This window comes from Pezoporus occidentalis, unplaced genomic scaffold (assembly GCF_034315485.1).
Source record: "Pezoporus occidentalis ecotype Australia unplaced genomic scaffold, CSIRO_AGI_Poc_V1 ctg131, whole genome shotgun sequence".
In the NCBI taxonomy this organism is placed as follows: domain Eukaryota; kingdom Metazoa; phylum Chordata; class Aves; order Psittaciformes; family Psittacidae; genus Pezoporus; species Pezoporus occidentalis.
The window spans coordinates 303008-326179 of NW_026913115.1; the positions used below are offsets into that span (position 1 = coordinate 303008).

At 39.5% G+C, this 23172-nt stretch overlaps 1 protein-coding gene and 1 long non-coding RNA gene across 7 annotated transcripts in view; one reads left to right on the forward strand and one right to left on the reverse strand.

Moving 5' to 3' along the window:
- LOC134158684 (uncharacterized) overlaps window positions 1–7954 on the forward strand; it is a 52183-nt gene extending 44229 nt beyond the window's left edge. Inside the window, exon 3 of the long non-coding RNA XR_009962868.1 lies at window positions 7000–7954. This is a non-coding gene — a long non-coding RNA (uncharacterized LOC134158684). The remainder of the gene's footprint in view (window positions 1–6999) is intronic.
- KCNC1 (potassium voltage-gated channel subfamily C member 1) overlaps window positions 1–23172 on the reverse strand; it is a 123643-nt gene that overhangs the window by 77852 nt on the left and 22619 nt on the right. The gene's annotated exons all lie outside the window — the stretch shown is intronic.

Sequence of the window (23172 nt, forward strand, 5' to 3'; positions counted from 1 at the left end):
CATGATAGGAGGCAGTACGAATGAGCTGTTTACTTCCTGTCTGTGTGCAGAAACTGCAGTCACTGATGAATTGTGAGTTGAATGGTTCCCAGGGAAGAAGCTTCCAGTCCCAGCTGGGATCTTAGTGTTTACTAGTGTCTATCTTAAGACTGCAAAGTTTATAGTCAGCTTTTCCATGAAATCATTGCTTTACATTGTCTGAAAGCTGTAGTACTGGAACTACCACGCTCTTAAACAGCTTTACAATTGCAAAATAATAGTGCTGTCCAGCAGTGCATGTGTTTGGGTGTATCACCTGCCCTAGAAGGAATGTTTTAAGGGGAAACTGTCATGGCTAAAGTAAAAACAAAACAAAACAAACAATCCAACCAAAGCAAACAAAAAAAACCCCACAAAACACAAACAACCTAAAAACAAACAAAAAAACCCAAACACTAATACACACACACAAAAACCCCCAACAGAAAAAAAACAAACAAAACAACAAAAGTAAACTTTAAGAATTTTTGTAAGTCCTCTCTTTTTACACATTTTTGTGAACAGTAAATACAGTATAGATTCAGGTTTGGTGAGTTTACTCAAAAGACTCTATACAATTAAGGATTGGTCAGGGATTAGAAGGCAAGCCTGGGCTGAACTCTTTTAGGGATTGCAGGATTTGGTTCTTGTGCTCTCCACTGAAAATGATGCAAGGCGATTATATTCCTTGCTGTGCTTTGAAAACCTTGCCTAGAAATTCTGCCCCCGAGTGATATAAAAGCTTTCAGACAGCAGAGAGCCTGATTTTGCCATCTATAAGCCACTGGCTATTGAAGGGTGTGGAAAACTTTTTGCCTGGGCATAGTGGTAATCCATAGTCAATAGGGAATTTGAAAACAGGTGATAAGACTTCACAAAAAGGCTTTGATGTAGAAATTTCAGTTGTGATTCTTTGCTTTTGTTACAGTTGGTGTTGAAAGCACTTCATACACACACATGATTTCAGAAAATGCAGAAATGACATGAGCCTATCTGAGGGGTAAATCTGGCCTGTTAAAAGTTGGTGGTGTTGCAGGAGAGGGTGATGGGAGCAGCTTCTTTAATTCCTCACTGGTCTGGTCTGATGGGTCATTTCTGTTCTGCTCCACTTCTTGTGTTTGGTCTGTCAGTTTACAAATACAATCACTGCTGGTAATGACCACCTCTAGCTAGTATTCAAGCAGATCCTGTCATAAAGGGTTGCCAGCCTTGCTTCTGGTGCCTGTAGACATTTCTATGCTGAAAATAATAGTCTTGACATTTTTCTCATTTTGGGTAGTTGCGTTTCTGCACTATAAAAAGTAAGACTTCAATTGTCTTTCATTTTTTTAATGAGATTTTACTTCATGGCTGCTGATAGTGGTACCCTGTGTGTATGAGTATTTCATACTATGAAGAGTACACTAAACTGTAAAACTTATCTCTGCAGAACGGTGTGCCTAATTTAGAGTGTCTACTCTCTAAAAAGTGGCTTAATGTGTAAGTCATTTATCAGGCAAGTCTCTGAGATGTGTAGACCCTAATGCTGTGAAGGGCAGGTGGAGAGGACTGTATTTACTCTTTCTTGGTGGGATTCCATCCAAATCTTAATCAAATAATGAATTCCACTAAAACTTACAAGTATTCACTATGAAATAAAAGGAATGCAGTGAGAATATACCTTTTTATATTCCCAGCTTTCAGAACTTCTAAAGAAAGTCAGTAACACTTAAATATTTGCTCTTGCAAATATTGTGTATAACGAGCTCTGGGATTTTCATGCTGTCATGCTGTTAGAGGAAATAATACAGCAGTAATACATGATGTCCCCTTGTGTTTTGGCACAGATTGATTAGGCCACAGGTTTATACAAGCTCTTTTCCAAAAAGGTTTGTACAGTCTTGTGGTCTTGAGAGGATAAAAGAATGTTTCTGAATGGAAGATACTGACACCAGTACCTAAGACATGGAACAGAGCAACCTCAAAAAAGATGAGAATCTGCTGAGGAAAGGCCAATCTGTGGGAAATAGAGGTCTTCACAGTTTAATTCATCATGAGAACTTTGCTTTTTTCCTCAACTGAGATACTAGAAATTTACCTTTTACATACCATGAATGCTCCCAAATGTAGTTTACTATTGGCTTTCATATGGCTTTGCTGTGGCAGTTTTTATACAGCTTTGCTTTTGCTGAAGGGATTATTTTACCTAGATTTGAAACTTGCATGGCAGCAAAGTGGGGTTGTGTTTACTCTGTGTTAAATATCCTTATTTAAATGGTAGAGAGAGAGTCTGAAAGCTTTTTAAAACATCCGCGCAGTAGTTCTGGCAGTACAGTACTTAAAGCAAACCCAGACATTACTGCAGAATTCTGAAAATGCAAGTCTTAGATTTGTAAGCCCAAAGTTAAGAAACAGCGTGAAACTTTGGTTTCCTTCTCTCCATCCAAAGCTCTTGAATACAGCAGTTCCCACTGAAGCCATTTAAAAATGATTCCACTCATTCACTGGGTGATTCAGAATATCAGGACAGTTCCTTAGGTTTCCAATACAGATTTAGGATCCTGAATACATAAGCATGTTATTCTGTCATGGTTTAACCCCAGCTGGCAACTAAGTACCACGCACCTGCTCACTCACTCTCCTGCCCTCTTTCCCCCTACACCAGGATGGGGAGGAGAATCAGAAAAAGGTAAAACTTGTCATTTGAGATAAAACCAGTTTAATAATAAAAAAAAATCCCCAACAAAGCAAAGATAATAATAATAGTAATTTTAATAAAAAGGAGAGAGAGGAATAAACCCCAAGAAATCCAAGTGATGCACAAGACAATTGCTCTCTACCTGCTGACGGAAGCCCACCTGGTCCCCAGGCAGTGATCAGCCCCTTCCTGCCAACTCCCCTCAGTTTATATACTGGGAATGATGTGCTGTGCTATGGAATACCCCTTTGGCTAGTTCAGGTCAGCTGTCCTGGCTGTGCTGCCTCACAGCTTCTTGTGTACGTACTCACTTGCAGACCATAAGAGACTGAACAGTCCTTGACTTAGGGTAAGCTCTACTTAGCAACAGCTAAATCACTGGTGTGTTATCAACATTATTCTCAGACTAAATCCAAAACACAGCACTGTACCAGCTACTAAAAAGAAAACTACCTTTATCCCAGCCAAACCCAGGACATATTCAAAAAGAAATTGGCTTCTCTGTATAGATTCTGAAGCTACAATCGGATCCACTTGTTTTATTCTATTTCCAGGTCTTATGGAGGTAAACAGTGATTGTGTTTAGTTCCTGTTTTATACATAAAAATTAACCTTCCTTGCAGGCGAGTAGGTGCGATTCTGTAAGTCACTGGTTACTTGCCTTTCCTTATTAATGTAACAGGTTATTTTTCTTCACTCCTAGCAATCTGGGAAGACTACTCAAATTTCCTCAGCCCTGTTTACATGCAGAAAGCTACACCTTCCTTCCATAAGATCAAAGCTTATCAATGTCCTTCCTCCAGGGTTTTTCTTCCTAGAATGCCTTAAGAAGGAGTATGCATTTCTTATCCTTCCATTCAAGTTACCTTAATGAAACCTGAAGTTTACCAGCAGGATTGGCGGCCCCTTTCTACCACTCCAAAAGCAGTTGTCTGCTTTGTCTCTATCCCAGCTCCAAACCCAGGCAACTACTGGGGCTGATGCTGAGCCCAGGAACCCCAGGGATGGTTCAAAGGAAAAAAATTTCCCAAGAAAATGTTTTTGTCATCCTACCTGCCTTGTGGTCAGCCCCTTTCCAGCCCCACTTCTACTGCAGCCCTTGGCTTTGTCTCTTTGATTCATAATTGAAAGGAAAATTGCAGTTGCCATAAGGTGTGATATACCTCCAGCAGTTTATTTTAATTCTTGAAGTAACTCTATTTACTCTTGGGTGAGTCCCCAGGGAGAGCTCTGTCCTAAATAGACAAAGTGACTGTGAATAGCACAGTAGGCTCTGAAAAAAATATGCAGAGAATATGTAGTTAATAATATCCTTAATCTCTAGACTTTACTATTAAAGCAGTGTTTTCTCCTGAATTGCTTCCACATCACCAAATTTTTTCTTTTACATAGGAGGGCTAAAACAGAGACTAATAAGAATGCCTGGCTTTTCTGTACCGTCTCTTATCCTAAAGCCTCTATCTGCATGAATTCTTTTGCCATCTCTAAACCTACTCTGGTTTATCTCAACTGAGAATCCTACCCTGATAAATATAAACCCTATATACAATGTATGTGTATAAAGCGCATACACAAGTGAGTTTTCTCACCTCTGGAATCAAATGGAGTGAAGATGGCATCAGTTTAGCCACTGTAATTGGGGACTGAAAATTTTAAGTATGCTCCACATTCAAGCAGACCTGCTGGAAGAGCTGAAGTGAGCATGGTATAGTTACAGCTACCCTATAGGAATCTGGCATAAGTGCAGACACTGTGCTCTGAGCCTTTGAAAGTATCCAAGTCAAATAGCCGGGTGCTACGGGCCATCTGGGAATTCAGTTGGCAAAAAGGAGTAATGTGCTGGCACAAACATATTGGAGCTGTTTACTGCACTAGCTGTGCCACTGCTTTTCTGTGTACAGGACAGTGAGGGTGCATGCAATCATAATCCTCTGTCAGTGTAGAGTGCATTCTGTACATCTCCCTTCATGCTGGAGAAGCTTCTCCTGAGAGCGATCAGCCCTCAGGAGGCACACAAGTCCCTCTCCCCTGTGATTGCAGGAGGGCCAATGCAGCTGCGCTGAGAAAGCTACCATAAGGTCTTTATCAATGGCAAATGACTGTTTCCTCCCTCAGCAGTTCCAAAACAGAACACTTTGTAGAGAGGCAAGCTCCAAACTGAATGAACTGGAGCTCAAGGCTGGGTGTGAAGTTGAGTTTCTGGAAGACAGAGTTCACTGGCAAAGCAGTGCAGTTGAATCTATCACTGTGCCAAACTTCTGATAATTAAAATTTCATTGTAATGTACCACTGATCCCATCTCTTAATCTTCCAAATTGGAAGTATCTTAAAAAAAAATTAATTTCTCTCCTTGCTGTCTGTTGCATAAGTGGGTCTGTAAGATTTAAAACAAAATTAATCATTTTCAAATTGTTGAACTCACTGAGTGCAAGTCAGCAGCTTCCCTTTAACTGTTTTATAGAGACATATGCCTCTTGGGATCACTTAGCAAGGAAATACTTCAATTTTTTTAAGGTTTGCTCAAGGCGAATTTATCCCAAGCATTGAATCTATCCAGCTGTAACTGCAAAAAGAACTGATTTCCTTACTGCCAACTTACAGTACTTCAACTAATGCATATAGAAAAGAGGGGATCAGTATTTACCAAAAACTAGGGGTCCATTTCTTCAATTATGCGTGCATGCGTGTCTGCTGTTTTCATAAGACAACTTCTGGTTTCCATTAGTGAGAGGAAAAGAAAAGCTGGAATTAATGAGTCAGATCCGTAATCACTGTAAATTGCTATAATATCCTATTTTTATTTTTATTTTTTTAATTTTCAGCAGGCTCTGCTGTATTGACCTCAGCTTCAGGTATCTTAACTGTTCAGGTACGGAGGTGATTTGTAAAGCTTTAAGCTTGTATTTCAGTCCCTATTTGCTCCACTCCAGCAATGGGAAGGGAGGCTTGGTTTCTAAGGGGAATGTCGCTGTTTCATTTCAGTTAGTTTAAAAACAAAGCTGGTTTCCTGAAGTGGGGGAATCCACAACTTAAAGGTGAAATTACACTTGTCATGCAGTCTTGAATAGAGAACGCATTGTCTGACTCACACTATTCCTACTAATGGAGGAATAAAAATGGTATTTTTGGTAGGGAGAATATTCGCAGTCTTAGAAGTAAGGATTTGCTGTTGCTTAGTAGTGTCAATTGGGAGTTAGCTGACTAATTTGCTGCTCCACAGTCCTATCCTGAGATATGGTGTCAGAGGGTGGAAGAAAGGTTTGAATTTCCACAGCTGAGCCCTGGGAAATGGAAGGGAGAGCTTGACAGGGACCCTTGTTTCCTGCACCCCTGTTCATAACATGTAGCTGTTAATGTGAAGCTCAATAGTAGCAGGTTTCTGTCTGTCCTTCCAGACTAGGTGGCAACACTTAGAAATTTGCCATTGAAACAGATTTCAGGTAGTTAAATTTGCATATTCTGGAAAATCTGATTTTTAGTCCCCTCACATTATTCCTGAAAATTTAAATTCCATTGAAATATTTTAATCTTTTCTCAGATAAACAGCGACTGAAGTATAGCACTTCTGTTCAAAATGAATTAGACTTTGTACCGTAGAAGTTCAGTGACTGGTGGGAATTGTACTGGTACTTCCTTTGACTGTTGCTACTTAGAGAGCTCACATAGTCTCCCACGATACACAACAGTTCCTGTTGTAACCCATAGAATCATAGAATCGTTAGGGTTGGAAAGGACCTTAAGATCACCAAGTTCCAACCCCCCTGCCACAGGCAGGGACACCTCACACTAAACCATGTCACCCAAGGCTCTGTCCAGCCTGGCCTTGAACATTGCCAGGGATGGAGCATTTACCACCTCTTTGGGCAACCTCTTCAGGCAACCTCTTCCAGTGCATCACCACCCTCACAGTAAAGAACTTCCTTATATCTAACCTAAACTTCTCCTGTTGAAGTTTCAAGCCCCTTGTCCTATCGCTACAGTCCCTGATGAAGAGTCCCTCTCCAGCATCCCTGTAGGCCTCCTTTAGATATTATTAGTACATGGTATTTGTTTGGGGCAGTTTAAAATATTTGTGTTCCAACTTTTCCAGGCCCCCCCTTTTTGGATTCTGGGAGAGTAGGACATGCCTCAAACCCTCCCATGTTTCTTGGTGTGTACTTTCATTTACACCTTAAGCATCAGACTAATGAATACATCTATGTGTCTTTCTCTCTCAGGGCAAGAGTAGAAATGACCCAAGAATGCCTTTCTGGTTGTAGTTTGCCTTATGTTGCCTTGCATTCATTTTTACCATTTTGCCATAGCACTCCTGGAGAGCAGATGGAGAACTGAACACTGATGAAAACAAGGAAGCAGAAAGGAGCATTGGGAGCAGGAATGTTTTGCTGCCAGAGCATTTTCTTCCTCTGGCTTTTTATTCAGTGCTGCATAATGATGCCCTTTGTACTGGCAGGGGTGATGGTTGCAGATGGACTGGTGATGGCAGCACACAAACTACAGCTGTTGGTACATGGCAAGCAGATTTGCTGTCATGCATTATGACACAGCCAACAAAGAGCCTGCAAATAGTTGGAGGCTGAGATTCTGTACAGCTGTTGTGAAGAAAAGATGGCATGTAAAACTTTAGAGAAGTAGGTAATTAGTGAACAAGTTATATTAAAAAGATCTGTAGCATTATTTCTGTGGTATTTTAATGTTACTTTCAAGTGGCAGTTATCCATTGTTTACACTCTTTTTTCCACTTTTCTCTTTGCTGTGTTTGGTTCTGTTTATGTTCTCAGCTTGAGCCACAAAGTGGGTATTGAACAAGGCGTTGAGAATCAATTTGACCCACTCAGATGGCATCAAGAAAATTCAGGTAAAACCCAGCGTTAAACTTAACAGCATGCAATATATCCCACAGCTTCCCAATAAAGGGTGCCTCCTAAAATCCTCAAATAGCTGCATTTTATTGGGTTAGAAGCTCCATTAATGTCCCCCAAATCCAGCAGCTTCAGCATTCTTACAGTGCTCACAATGCAGGAGCTGAGCTGCAGAATTGTCATCGTAAATTCAGCACTTAAACCATTTCCCAGGACTAGAGAATGTATCTATTTCCCCTGTACAATTTGCCTTTTTCCCTTGCATAAGTGTATAACTTCTCACCTCACTATTATTTCTTTCACCTTGATGCCTTTGCCCCTGTCCTTGTTTTGCTACGTGGTGAACTTTTGCAACATCCCATCTTGATCAAGATGGGCCTCCACCATTTGACTGATAAACCTTCTTCTTGATTATGACCACAGGATTTTAGTCACAGACCATTCTTAACAGCATGCAGACTGTGCTGTTCTGGTGGTGTAAAGATCTTGACAGTAAAAATTCCACTCCAGAATTAAATTTTTAACTTTTAGGACAAAGATTTGTAATTTCTATGAGGGATATCTCATTACAGGAGAAAATGAGAATATGGGATATTCTTCCCTAGACTGTAAAGGTAAAAGATGCACCATGACTTAGAAATTATCTGATCTGGAGAGTGGAATGTGATAGCTCCTGGACATTTCTCCTATCCCAAAAGAAGATTAAAGCCAAATGCTGTTTTCAAACTGGTGATTTTTATCAGCTCTCTTGTTCCAAAGGGAGGTTCTTCCTCTAGTTTCAACCCTGCCTATGAATTTCAACCAAGCTGTATAGTCCCTTTTGTAAAACTGGTGTAGTATCTCTTACTAGTTTCACAGGCTCTTATCACTTTAAATGTTTGAAAACAATTGAAGAATTTCAGCTGAATAATTTTACATAAATTGAGTTTTATCAAAAATTGTGTTCACACAACCAATACTTCTCCCTCTTCCCTCTCTCTTTTTACAGCACTAGCATTTTTAAAGAAAGTCACAGTGAATGTATCTAAATGAAAAGAATCACTTGCGTAAGACCTAGTTAAAAAAATTAACAAAAAAATTGAGTTGTGTGCCCTGATCTTTCTTCCCCTCAGTTTGTGTTAGCCTGTTCAATGCAACTCCATCTAGATCTGTTTGAAAGCTGCTTTGTATTCTCCTCCTTTGTAGTGTTTGACCTATGTATTCCTTTTGCATGTTAAAACTGCACAAGTTTATGATGTTATTAATGAGAAGTGCTCTCTGCAGGGTATGTCTGTAAGTATTGTCTTTCAGAAGATCTTTTCCCTTGTATCAGAAACTCTCTTTGACACCTATCTTCCGCCCCCACCCCCTTCCCCCACCTTTTTTTGGTAAAGAATTATTTCCAGTTGGAGCATGGCTCTGAATGTTAGATGAAAGGAGGAGCTGCTTGAAGGGCAAAGCAAGCCACTTTTTCCTTCACATTTGTTAAGGATCAATTATCGAATGCTCGTCTCCATTACGAATTTGTGTCATAAGAAACCAAATTAGGATAGTGATAGTAATTGTATTAGATTCTTTGAAGGGATGATATTCCACAGCAACTTCACAGCCAGTCTAGCTGCAGTAGCATTGATCTGTCAGAAATGACTAGCTCTAATTCAAAACGGATCTCCACTCAGAGAGGATCAATGGTGTTAAGAACAGCACAAAACATACCCAACTTTCTTATGTTGATCTCTTTTCTCGGTGCAGGAAGCACTGAGGAAGCAATTGTCTTTCAAGATCAGTGGTATTTGTGGAGGAAAAGTAGCTTTGATCATTTGATCATGTTAATTTGATGCTCATTTATTACCATACAAATGGGGAAAAAATGGGGAATTCTATGCTAGAATTCTGTTCTTTGTAAAGAGCCTGGAGACTGGGCAGCTGCATCTCCCTGAGCAGAGCTGAGAAAGTGATCCTTAGAGGCTCTTTTCTATAAAGCCACACTCTGCCTGTGTTCTGCCACTCTATCTTAGTTGTCTAAATAAAATAAAAATAAGAAAAGAAAACAAACACCCCAAACTTTCAGATTTCCAAACGGCTGAAGCTATGTACGTTGGTAAAACAGTGCATCTTCAGAATAGTGGACTATTAAGCCAAAGCTACATTTCAACTATGTAGCTCTGCAGAACTACCTACTCCTTTCCTTGACAATTAGTTACCAATCTTTATGCCAGCTTATTTGTACTGTCCTTCTTCCTGTGTTTATATGTGGAGCAATACTGACATGTCCTTGTCCACACATGTGAATGTCAAGACGAAGAAAGCAGGGAGGAACTTCTGTATTGCTCTTGTGTCTGTGCCAGCTTATTGGACTGGTCCATGATTTTCTGATTTTAACGAGACTGGAACTCAGCCCAGACTCAGTCGCTGCAGTGAATTCATATGATTTTGCTTTCCTGCACATATTTTATTTTCTGTAACCCAGGAAAGTAGTTTACTTTCCAGTCATGGAACAGAATAATTTTATTCATGTGAAAATTTTCTCAGTTAGAGATGGGTGTGGAGGCACCGTATCTAATTTATCATTCTTCCCATTTAGATCTTTAAGAAAGGAGATCTGGTTTGTGTTGTGTTTTCAACTGCATTTGCAGGTATCTTCAGCAAACAGAAAAGGTACATAGTTTTTCCAGAAAATACTTGTCATTAATGCACACATCCAGCAGAGCTCTACTGATATTTAAAGACTGCCCTTGATTCCAGCAAGCTTCGTATCAGTTCCTGAATGCAGTTAAATCAGGCCAACTACTTTGTGAAATCACAAACCCAGTAATCTGGCTCCTGCTTTCTTTCATATTTCTTTTTTTCCCCTTTCTGTCTTAAAATCACACAATCCCTGACTTCTTGGCTGAGCAGGACATTGTAACTTGTCCTGCTCATTCTCTTGAAATTAGATGGAAGACCATAAATATTCTTTTTATATATATAAAAATTAAAATAATTTATAAATATAATTTTATATATAACTATAATTGGAATACAATATAGATAATTATATGACTATTAATAAATATTATAAATAATAAATATATAACATGTATAATATAGAATTTTATTATATACAATATTTATATATTATTGCTGATAAGTAGCTGACATTTAAGATTAATGGAAGATTAGAGTTAGTCTCATTCCACTGATGTTTAATAAATTGAGACTTTTTATATTTTAACTTACCCAAGCCTTTTGCAAATCTAGAGGATACAAGTGCTAGAATGTATTAAGATATGAGAAACAGAAATTATTACCTGCTTTGTTAAATTTTTCAAGTTAGATCATTTATCTCTTCCTCCCTCCACCCCCCAGCCCTGACAGGTTCTCAGCTCTCAGGTTTTGGTCATCTCCTCTGCCTAAATTCTTATGACTCTCAATAGTGCTGTTTACTATGAAAGGACTTTTTAGACAATTACATTAAGCATGTGTTTAAAGGCATTGTTGGTTTAAGATGAAAATGGTCAGCAGCTGTCAGAAACAAGTCCTTAAGCCTTTATTAGAATGCATAATTAATCTTCAAACTTGATGAGAAGGGAAATATTAACTGGGTTTTTCTGCCAGGTCTTAAGTGGCTTCATTTTGTCTAAATCAAAGTAATTAAAAGAGAATAAAAATATAAAGCTTATGCAGTAGAGAACTGAATCTAGGCAATTCTGGTCTGCCAAATGGACGGATTTCAAGCAGGAAGACCATTCTCTTGGAAAGCCAAGAAAATATTACTGGTAGGATATTATCCTAATCTTTTTGGAATTGAGCAAGGGATTTTTTCTTACCTTTTGAATGGCAGGTTTTTCAAGTTTCTTACCAGATGCTGTTGTTAATTTTAGAGTCCTGATTGGGTTCAAAGTAGGTCCTTACACTGATGCTAAATCAGGCTGGAAGGACATTCTGCACTTTGAGTTTGATAGAAATTAAAATCCTGCCAGCTATATTTTTTGTGTTAGGGCTCTGCATAAATAAGCATAAATCTCAGATTCTTCAATAAAGGTAGGTATGCTTCCTCGCAGCTTTAAATGTGGAACCTGGAAGCAAAATTATATTGGTCATGGATCTGAACGTGGAAGAAAAAAGTCAAGTTTCTTTGAAAGTTAAATGATTTAGACTTGAGGTTCTCACCCATTTTTACTAAAGTGAAAAAGCAAAAAAAAAAAAAAGATAGGCCAATCCATTAAATGCACTGTTAATATAACATTAGAATTAATGTAACACTGTGGGTTCCTGTGAAGACCCCAATCTTCAGCTCTTTCCTCCTCTGGGAGTATCCAGAAAATATCTGGTTATCCTTAAGGCACATCATCTTCTTCAATAACAGGCTTGTCTCTAAGTCCTTAACATTAAGTGAAAAGGATTGCTTGGGAAGTAATTGACTAAAGATACGAAGTAATGACGGTGTATTAAAACATGTAGCATGTTTAAATAGCACTTGTATGACTCCAAAGGGAAAGAATGGAGATGTAGAGTCATTCAAAGCCTATCTAGGGTTTATGATATCCTGTTCACTGTTTAAAAAGGTTTATATCTAATGGTTTGGCAAGGTAGGAGCATTTTGCAAATAACACTTTATGGAGTGGGGGTTGGCTTTCTCCCAAAAGCAGTGGAGGGGAAAAAAGGTAACATTAGTTTTTATAGTTGGTTAAAAGCAATTGCAACAGTATCACTGCATTTCAGTGATTTTTACGGCGTTATGATGTATTGAAATAATCTCATAAGCACAGCCAAGAACACTGATGTTCCTGTGAACTCCTATGAACAGGCAAATAAGTGGTGTTGACCATACTTCTGTTCTAGAGGTGAGAATGAAGGCTGCATCTTGTATGAAAAATACTGACCAGGGCACAACCAGTTTCAGGCCTATCACTGAATTTACACATTCTTACAAAGGAGTCACATCATCATCCAATCCTTATGCATGTTTAGAAATGAGTCTCAAGACAAGAGGTGAATTGAAATACTGACCCAGCCTCAACTCATTTAGTGCTGACTTTCACTGTAGGCCTTCCAAAGAGGGGAAAATAGTGGGTAAAATAAACATAGTATGAAAAATCCTCTCTTAACTACCAAAAGATAAAGAAATACAGTGAACTACAGGATCTTGAATACCTGCATTTGAAATCAAGAGTGCAGAATAGGATGCCACTTCAGGGAACATTTTCTTTAATTTGGCTTTTAGGGCTCTTTGGGATGCAAGCTGGTATCTGGGTAAAAATGGACCTCTTTTTCAAAACTGTTTAGTGTCTTCCCTTCTTACTGGGACTAGCAAATCATCTTAAATACTTAACACTGGCAGTTTAATGGGGAGAAAGGCCCCATCCCAGGCTTCTGCCCTTTAATAAAAGTTATGGTGCCTGCGGAGAACAGCAATATCTTTCAGATATCTTCAGGGTGGAGGCAGATGCTGAGTCTGCAATCCCATGTGGCACCCAGCACCTAGGCCATCTATGATGGCACATATCTGGCATATTGTTTTGCACTATGGGTCTAAAAGTGGGCAGACTGACATCTGCAAAACTTAAAGGCTGTTTTCAAAGAACTGAGGGTTATTCCTTACTTGGATCACCAACATACAGTTAAAGCAGCTTTCAAAGTGAAAGGGAGAGATGTGTTATGTCTCCTATTTCTGGGCCCATGTCCAGCTAAGCAAGAAATGCATGTTTAATTCTGAAGAATGAATAACTTTGATGCCCAATTCATATGGATTTAAGTTATTTGAGCCCTTTGCTAGATTAGGGTCACTCTTTTTTTTTTTTTTTTTTTTTTTTTTTTTTACCTCTCTCTCTAATTAGTGCAACTGCTCAGCAAAGAGATTTCCCATGACTTACTGGAAAGTTGCCACTTTATATTTCCCTTTTAATATTTCCACACTGATTTCTTTTCAAAGATCACTACCAATTAGCACTAATCTTCCTGTGGACATAGCCAGACTTTCAATGCTTTCTGATGCTTATGGACTACATTGAATTTAAGTTAGTTTTAGAACTGCAAGACAAGGGGCAGAGGGTTGGGGTTGGGTTTTTCTGTAACATCACAGTTATGTATCTTTAATAATGATTCTTTGGTACTGAAGACATTTCATAGGGTCAGAGAGCTCCAGTTATTTCATTAGAATGAAATAGAGAATACAGATAAGTCATTAAGTAGGCTGTAAATCCCCACACTTCCATGCAGATATTTTCCACGATGTTTTATACTAAGCTTAGAATAATCCCTTTAGAACTTTAAGTACACTAAACAAGACCGATTTTCACATCACACTAGAGCTTTGAAATGGAACTTAGTAGAATTATGGTAGGCTAAATCTGACCAGCGCTGTTATGGATTTTCTGGCAATAAGATATAAGAAGGGAAGGAGCTGAGTGATAAATGGTTTGCTTTTGATCTCTTGGGACTCCCTGTAAATCAGTAAGGCAACCATCTAAAATTAATGCAGTGACCACGGTAATAGTGGTGTGAGAACATACTTGGATCTATTAACTCCTAATTCCAGTCACTATAGAAGGGCTGGGACTGTAGCGTTTGCTGAAGACACTTAAATGCATTGTTGCATTTTCAGTTGTGGTTCATACCCAGCTGGTCCAGCCCACACTATCAGTACTCACTCCTCCATACTTGTCTGCTCACCTGGCTTTCCACTTGCTTTTAAGTATTCAGAGGATCCATGCAATACTGCAGTGGTAATTGAAAAATAAAGGTGATAAGCTAGTGGCAGTGGAATTGCTTTCTACTTTTTTATTCCCAAACCATCATTTCCTGTTAGAGTCAAATGAAGAGAAATCTTGCTCCTAATTAATTTCTTCTCCCTTTGTGTCAAAAAGTTACCACTAATGTGTTTTCAGGATTTTGCCCTTTTGCAGAGCAAACTCTGAAAAAAGTATTATTCTATGATCTCTGTGGCAAAATGATTAACACTGAACCCAGTAGCACAGCCCCAATTTAGCAGTTCTCTACAGCATATGCAGGACTCAAATGTTTTGTTGCTGCTATTTTTTGTTAGATGATCCTAGTGAGAATTAATCTGAGTTTAGCGTCCTGTTTATTCTTATGGCTGGAAAATGTAGTATCATGTTTTCCCATCCTGTCCCAGCAATATAGTTGTTCTGAGGAGACAGACATGTTAGAAGTGCCAAGATGGTAGAAAAGCTGGATTGGGGTGGTGGGGAGAAGGGGCAGAAGGGAAGTCTTTCTTCTGTTACAGCTAATAATTTTATTCTTACTAGTTTAGAAGTCCTTTTAGCTTTCTGCCTTCTTAGCATGGAAAACCATCAGGGACTGTAATTTCCTGTCAACTGAAGCCAATCAGGAGCTGCTGGGTGAGTAAACCCTAACCATGTGGGAATGAAACAATCATGAGCAAATCTTACTCCTGGTTACTAGGGCACTCATCCAGTGTAGGGTGTGATCTGTCAGCTCCATAGCTGGACAACTGTGCCCACTTGTATTGGTTGCTTCTGCAGTGCAGTTGTCCACCACTGGCTTATGACTGTGTCTTCTGAACCTCTCTGTCCCACGGTCCCAGGTGTTTGCTAGATTCACCTTTTGTGTTTATATTCATCTGCCTTCTGTATGTCTGCCACACCCAGCATCCATAGCCTGTCACTGACTGACAAAAGGAGACTTGATGGCTTTCTATTATACTTTAGTTTCTGATCTTTTAGAGATGTTTTAGGAGAGGAAAAGCTACCTTACTCTGTGTGCAGCATTTCCATCCTCCAGCCTGGAGGAATTGGGAACGTGATTTCCATTTTGCAGGAATGTGCTTTTCATTTTGTATCTTGGGGGATGGTCAGCAGAGTTTAGAGTATCTTCAGAACTCTGTGATACAGCATTTTTGGAGCATTTGACTGTCCATCCCCTTCATTTGGCATGTGCTGGGTGCTAAATGACTACCTCTACAACAGGCAGTCCCTGAGCTTCCAGTGTCTCTTTACAGCCACAACAAAAGCTGTAAAAACCCAATATGAGAAAAAACTTTTCCTCTCTCTGCTTCTCTACCTATCCCCCCAAGCTGAGTTGCAGGGGCTATCTGAAATAAAGCTGATACAAGTGTAATCTTTCTGAAGAGTCTTTGCCTCTGAAGGCATTAGTGATTTTGAGGCCTGAGGGCCAGGCCCAAGGCAGGAGGACTTTGTGGCTATGTTCCAGGTTAGCATCCCTTTAAAAGCACTTGGCCTAGAAAGGAATATCCTAAGAGGTGAGAGACTGCAAGACTCTTCCATTCCTCCTCATGTTATTCAGAGGAGATTTGTGTAAACGAATTGGTTTACACCAATCATTTACACAAACTGCAATGAAGCAGCATGTTTGCACTGTTTCTCTCTGGTTTTGTTTTGTCCTAAGGAAGTTGAGTAACTTAAACAAAACAGCCTCATTAAATCAGAATGAGATTAAACTAGCCTGGGTCATTCTGACTACATGATATTTGTTGGCTATTTCTTCATTTTGTTTGTGTGCAGTGTGTTTTTCCAGCATTATTTTTGTTTGGTGAAAGGGTAAGCAGGAGGGAAAATGAACCCCCACTGCAAATCTTTAGAAGGAAGGAAAACAGGCTGTGTGAGAGAGTGAAATATTTGTGCTATGTGCTTTTGAATGTTGCTGTAATATCTGGCTGTGTTTTACCTTACGTACGACAACACAAGAGACACCTGTTAGGATTCTCCTCACTGGTAAATAAAACGTTTCCTGCTTCCCCACAGGCTACCCCATTTTCTCCCAGCAGTTCATGAAGCTGTGGCATGTCAGAAAAAGCCCTTGATGTATTGACTTGATTTGCCATTAAAAATTCATTGCTGGTTGTTTGATGAATGGTGATAAATAATGACCTTTGAAGTGTGTTGCAGTCTCAAGTATACTTGGAGCTCTTGCCCTTTGGTTGAATGGACTTTGCAGGTATCTACAAGCCATGGCTTCACACAGGTGACACAGGGAAGAAAGCTTGCTGTTGTAAAGCACCACAGAGAAGTTAACAGTCTAGCTGCTAACTCGTAAATGTAAGTTTGAGTGACTTTAGCTGACAGGTTGTGTATACAAGAGGACCATTGTTGTCCTACTTGAGTCAGTGTCACGCCAAGATCTGGCATCTGTTTTATTTCCGACCATCCTAGAAAATTTGAATTCAATGTGTACTGAAAAACAACCAACCAAAAAACCCCAAACCAGCTCCCCTCCCAAACCAACAAACCAAAATAAAAAATCATATGCCTAGCCCAGACATTATCCTGTGGGCAAATGAAACCACTGCCCAACCAGTTTCATTCAGTTAATTAGGGGAGCACACATATGTGACTTGAACACAAAACTGAAAAATTTGCAGGTAACATTTGGGCATGCCCTTCCATGCCCACCCTGCTTTAAAGAGCAGGCTCATGGTTTCCTATTACTGTCAACTGCAGCAAAATTACAAAAAAACAAAACCAAAATACCCAAAAATCAGTTATGTTCTTTTTTATATATTTGACATGTTGCAAATTCTCATGATTTACTCCAACCTGTTGAGCAAATCCTGTCTGTCTGTGCCTTTTTTGCTTCTTCTAAAATGGACTTAAGGCTTAACCCTTCCACATCATTCATTGCTATCAGCTCCTGCAGCTCCTGTAATTTGTATCCTCTTCTGTGTATTTACTTTGCTGATTTTTGATTTCAGATTGCATTTAAACTAATACTTATGTTGAATTTATACCTCTTTGTACGCCTTTTCAATCTCCTTGCTTTTTAATATTTTTTCAAACAGTACAAAGCACTTTAGAAAACATTGAAGAGTCCATGCAAACCAGATTTATTTATTTTATTAACTGGGTAATGTGCTCAAAAGGCAAGAAACTCTGTTAACCAGTTTTGCATTTCTCAGTTCAGTTCTCCCTGACAGGCTTCTTCTTAGTGTCGCTGAAAGCTCTGCATGCAGATGACACAGAGAATGTGAAAGGGGAGTATGGTATTACCCCTAAGAAGTCAATTGTCTTTAAGTGTCACAGTGGTAATGTCTCCCCCTCCTTAATTTCTTGTGTCAGAGTCAAAGCCCTTCTGTCTGAAAGCAGAGCAGCAACTTTTATGTAGAGAAACTGCCTGGTGGATCCCTGTGCAATTTTCAGTTAGACTGCCTGGTTGTGTGCGTGTGAGGGCGGAGGGTAGACAGAGGAAAATCTGCATGTAGCACATCAAATTATTATTTAAGCAGTTCTGGCAGAATCTGTCAAGGAAAGTACGATAAATCAGAATGAAGGCAAAACCAATTGTGTAAGGTAGTTTATAAAAAGGAGTTGCCATTATAAATAATAAAACAAAAAGGCATCCTTTGGAAACTTTTGAATTCATTTTTACCAGTTCTGCCTTAAATAACCTAGAATTTTGTAGTACTTCATGTTCTTAACTCATTGCTCTTTGCTTGCTATGGGAATCTCCACAAGTGCTCTTGGCTTCTTGGTTTGGACCATAAATCTTAATCTTTGTTTCTTGCTCTTGTTTGTTTTTGTTTTGCATCCCACATCCTAGGACCTAATCACTAAGGCTACGTTCTTTATATAGATCTCTTGGCATCCAAGGCTTGCTTCTAGCCAAAACCCTCATCGCTAAACAGAAACACAAAACCTTGACTATTAATATGCTGTTCCATTAAACATCTTTGTTCCCAGAAGGAAATAGTTACCTAAGCCAGAAGCACTGGGTAAGTCTGTGCTCTGACCAGTGTTCATCCACATGGACAGAAACAGTCGATTACATGTCTTTATTACACCCGAGGTGTTTGTTTATCATTGACTTGCCCACAAGAGCATGGGGTGTCCCGGTGTGCCCTGGTATTGCTCCATGATGCAATGTGGTCAGCAGCAACCTGAAACAGTCTCCTCTTTTGATGGTGACTTCTGATCACTTAAGAAATGGACCATCAGCTAAACAGATTATGATAGTTGTGGCAGCAGTCTGTTCCTCATTGGTGTAAGGACCTTTCTTCCATATAGCACCCTGATAATATGAAGGAGGGGAGGCCATGGACATTGTCTTGAAAGACTTTGGGGATCTTATGCTGATGACAAGTTGTCAAATTCATGAATTACAGGAAACTGTTAAGAACATCTGCATCTTGAGGAGAAGCTAGACTGCTAAGGGATTCTGAACAAGACCGTGAGAAAACATTGGCACCAACTTGTCATTCAGTTTAGGAGCATGCAAATTGTTAATACAGGCTTTAAAATCTTGGGCAAAATATTCAAGAAAATAACTCTTCCTGTCAGGAGTAGTTACAGAAATGTTTCTCTGATGGCCTAAATTCATTTGGCCAGGGAGAATGCTGCCAATTGCTCTATTTAGCATCAGTGCAGCACGAAAGTTCTGCTATCCCAGACATCTGTCAATACTAGATGAATTGTTTAGTTAAGTATGGAGAACAGGATACAGGTGAGGCTCTGTTCCCACTGCAGTCAATAATGAAATGCTTGCCATTCTCCAAGAGCAGTATAATTAATATCTGGGGTAATGTTTAAACCCATGGCATCCTCAAATATTAATTAGTATCTTGAAATGCCTGATTGCTTTGCACATACCTTGCTTCTCCTTTCTGCTTGCACTGGGATAAGGGTCTGATTATTTAAGTCAAAGGAATAGCATAAGTATTGTCGCTGTTTTTATCCTAGGATAAATATTAACCAATCATAATTTTAAAACATTTATCTCCTAAATGAAAGGGTAAGTGACAGTTGGATAAAAACAAGGAGTTGTGTTTCTCTTGATATAGTGTAATGCTAGCCAAATAATTAGCAAATTTGTAGTTAACCTGCAAATTACATTCATTTCTATTTGAAAAATTGTGTTACCTTCAATGGAAGGAGAGTTAGCAGTTCATAAAAGAATTGATATTAATCTCTCTCCTTTGTTTAGAAAACATCAACTAGTAAAGTTGTTATACAATTAAAAAACTTAACCAGCAGATCATTTCTCAAAAGGAAAATCTGTAATGAGATTTGTTAATTTCGGTGCCAATTCCTCTTGAAATAATTCTTTCTTGTTTAAATTTGGAAAACTTAAGCACTGAGTACTTTCAGGGTGCTTTAAAACTCTCCTTCATTATCCACCATGTGCCTTAAGCATTGCTTTTCAGCATGCACCAGGTAACTCATTTCAAGGAAATGGCTGACTGAACTTAGTGCCGAGTTCTTCATTCAAGATCAGGCTTCTGGATAGTTAGGTTGCTGACCATCCTTTTCCCAGGATGTGAATTGGATCCTAGCTGCCTTCAAACACGAGTTTATCTAAAAATCCCAAGTAGGAACAAGGCCAAACTGAGTGGATTGGGCCCAGATTTGTCCCTCTGAACTGACTGAGATTTGATGATAGTACTGAGACACAAAGGAGAAGCTGCAGTGAGGAGAAATGAAGGCTCTGTTGACACATGGCAGATGTGTAGTTTTAATTGGTTAAAACAAAGCTAATCACAGGGGACAACTTTAGTGTGGCCTTCAGGATTTTGCTTTTTTCCTCCTTCTTGCCTATGCCATAGTACTGGGCAGCCTCAGTGCCTCTGGTGTGAAAGTAGCTCTGGATAACTTGAGGCTGTCCGCAGTACAGCAGGGGTTCAGCTGGAAGAGGAGGGCTGTTGCTTGCCTTTCACCCACTGCAAAGCAGAGCTGACTGCTGTATGCCTGTAGCTCTGTAGCAGTCCTGATGGTGACAGCCTGATACGATGGAGAGCAATGACAAACAGCCAGCAGGTGATGGGAATAGCTGTTGCCTGTTCTGAAAGGAAATGCTAAAAGCCAAAGAGCAGCACTGCCGCAGGATTCCCCTGTGAAGAGCAACTCAAGGTCCACCTTCACTCAGAAACTGAAGCAATGTAATATTAAAGAATGTGCTGTATCACCTGGAAATGCAGTTGTAGCACCACTGAGTCTGAGTGCTCCAGGACAAGCTGGAAACCTCTGTTACACTGGCTCATGGGTACCACAGCTGAGTGAAGTCAGCTATACCACGGTCAAACCTAACAGCAGAAAAACCGGGGTTGTTTGTTTTCAGCCATGTAACCAGTGCATCAAGTGACATCCATAAATAGGAAAATCTTGCTTCTGCTAGCATAGATCTGTTACTGACTGCAGTAGGATTTGGGCTGCAAAGTGGTTAGAATATGCCAACATTTTTCTCTGGGATGTTTGGTATCACCATTACCCTTCAGGTAATAAAGCGATTTAGTAGATGCAGTGGTTACGGCAGCATTGAATCTCTGTGGTAAAGAGCATTCTTCAGACCTCGACTGAGAGAAATGAATGACTGTGCCCCATTTTTTTAAGCAGCTAGTCCTGTCTCCTAGCCAACACAAACACATTTCATAAAACATATGTGCATTGTGAAAAGCTGGTAGAAAACTAGTTCAGGAGTTTCCATCCTTGCAACTTGTTTGCCTTCCATTCTTCTGTTATTTTCATGACTAAACAAATTGGTCTGGATGCCTTAGTTTCTACTCAATGAAACTTCAATACTCTGCAGGAATTCAGTAAACCAGAAACACAGCTTGGTGCTTGAGAAGTTGCTTCCATTTTGAGAATGTGTTTCTGGAGAAGTAGGGTGTGAGTAGATGTGGGTAGTGAAAGAAATGGCACCAATCATTGCAGTCTTTATTTCTGAAGGCATTTCCTGAGATATTTTAAAGGTTTTGCGTATGGTTACTAAAATGAATATGAACTATCTTTTTAAATGAAAGCTTTTAAGCCTGGTACTCTCCATTGCTTTGTCTCACTCACTTGAAGTGCTCATGCAGTTTTGGTGTTCTGATGTGTTTGCTTCCTGAGATTAACACACATCAACTTCTTCCATGAAAGCGGAATAGAAAAAAGGCTTTACTGGCTCTTATCTTTCACATCATGTAATCTTCCATTTGATTTGTTTTGCTTGTATATGTGTATATATATTTTATACTCTATGCTTTTATATTTTCTATTTTGTGATTTTCATTGAATGAGCTTACATCTCATTTTCTAGGCTGGACTAAAGAATGAGTTTTTCCTGTTTGGACAAAAATCAAATGGGTTTTATCCCAAATTAGAAGTTGCATTTACGTGTTGGCAAAGTATGGCATATAAAGTACGTCATGTAAGACATTTACTCAGTGGTTTCCAAAATATAAGTAATAAATATTGTAGACTTTAATAATTACTTTCCAGAAACTGATCATAAACAGAGTCAAGAAAAGTATGGACGTAAAACAGACCCCAAGGTAGCCATTGTTTACACGCTGACAATTTACACTTTCTGTGCCTCCACTGCTTTTTCTGTGCAGTCAATCGTTACCACAGAAACTCCAACAACACACGGCACTAGGAGAGATAAAGCTCCTTCATTAAGAAAGACAATCACTAGCATGAAAATTTTCTTCATCTTATCCCTGCTGTTTGAAGGGTGTGTAACACTGGTATGTCACAGTCTCATTGCAAATAACGTCAATTCAGAATTTCATAGGGAAATGAAATGCTTTTAGTTATGCCCATTTGAACACCTTGGAAAATGCAGGTTTTACTGAAAGCTTGTCTTTGTGCTGCTGTCGGATTGGCAACAGCCCCACAATGTGGAGCCTGAATGGAGCATGGAAGAACTGGGACAGAATTAGCTACCACCTACAGATATTATTTTATGAATTAAGGGGAACATGTTTTGATTTTTTACATAAGAGCTAAATAAATATGCATTCAGAAGTTCTTCTACAGGTCACTCTTGAACAGAGAGTTTGAAACTGTCTGGACTCAGTTTCCATGAGAGTGCTGGTAGAGGTGAAAAGGACCTAATTTGCCTTTATCTTTTTCCTTAAGGCAGAACAATAGGTTGGCTGCAGACTAAAAGCTCTTCAGGTTTGGGGAAATTTGTGGGTGCAGATGTTGTAGTCAGGTTGTGTCTTCGTGGCAATAAAAGGGTGGACAGGGACTCTTCTGCCATTGCTTTCCCTAGAACCAGCTGGGCTTAAGGAATGGAAAAGAAAAGTGGGCAAAAATTATTAACCTCACATGCTTAAGACCCTTAAGAAAGGAAAGGAACAAACCTTCCTGTTTGTTCCAAACTCAGTAGAGCCCCTTTTTCCTTTACATGAAACCCTGCCTTTAGACCTCCAACTGGAGGCTCATCAAGAATGGACTTTCTACAGTGTTCACTCTGGGACCCAATCTGTCCTTCTGGGAACTCTGAGCAGGAATGCCATGAAGATATAGAGGGGCGAAAGCTTTCCCAAGCTTTAATTTTTGGTATTAATGTTGAGGAACCAGTTTTTACAGGAGCATCTCTTTATTTCCATCTGTGCCTTTGGTGCTTGCTGGCTTCCCTTATTTGTAGCAAATGATGGATGACAAATTTGCCACAAAGGGTCTGTCTGATTCCCACTCTTATGATATGCAGGACAGAGTTGTGACACCAAGCATGAGCAGTGTTGGGGTGTGTACGTGCTTATTGTCAGACAGCACCAGCTTTGCTGCCTAGGCATTAGAGGTCACAGTTAAAATACAGGTATGTTCAAGAAGCCAGTATTCTTTCTGGTTACCATTAAGTAGTGGGAAAGCAAATTCTCACTGTCAAGAGAGAGAAACGGTAATTCTCAGTGTAATCTCACTCTTAAGTATCCTGTGAAATGCTGGTGCTTTTTGC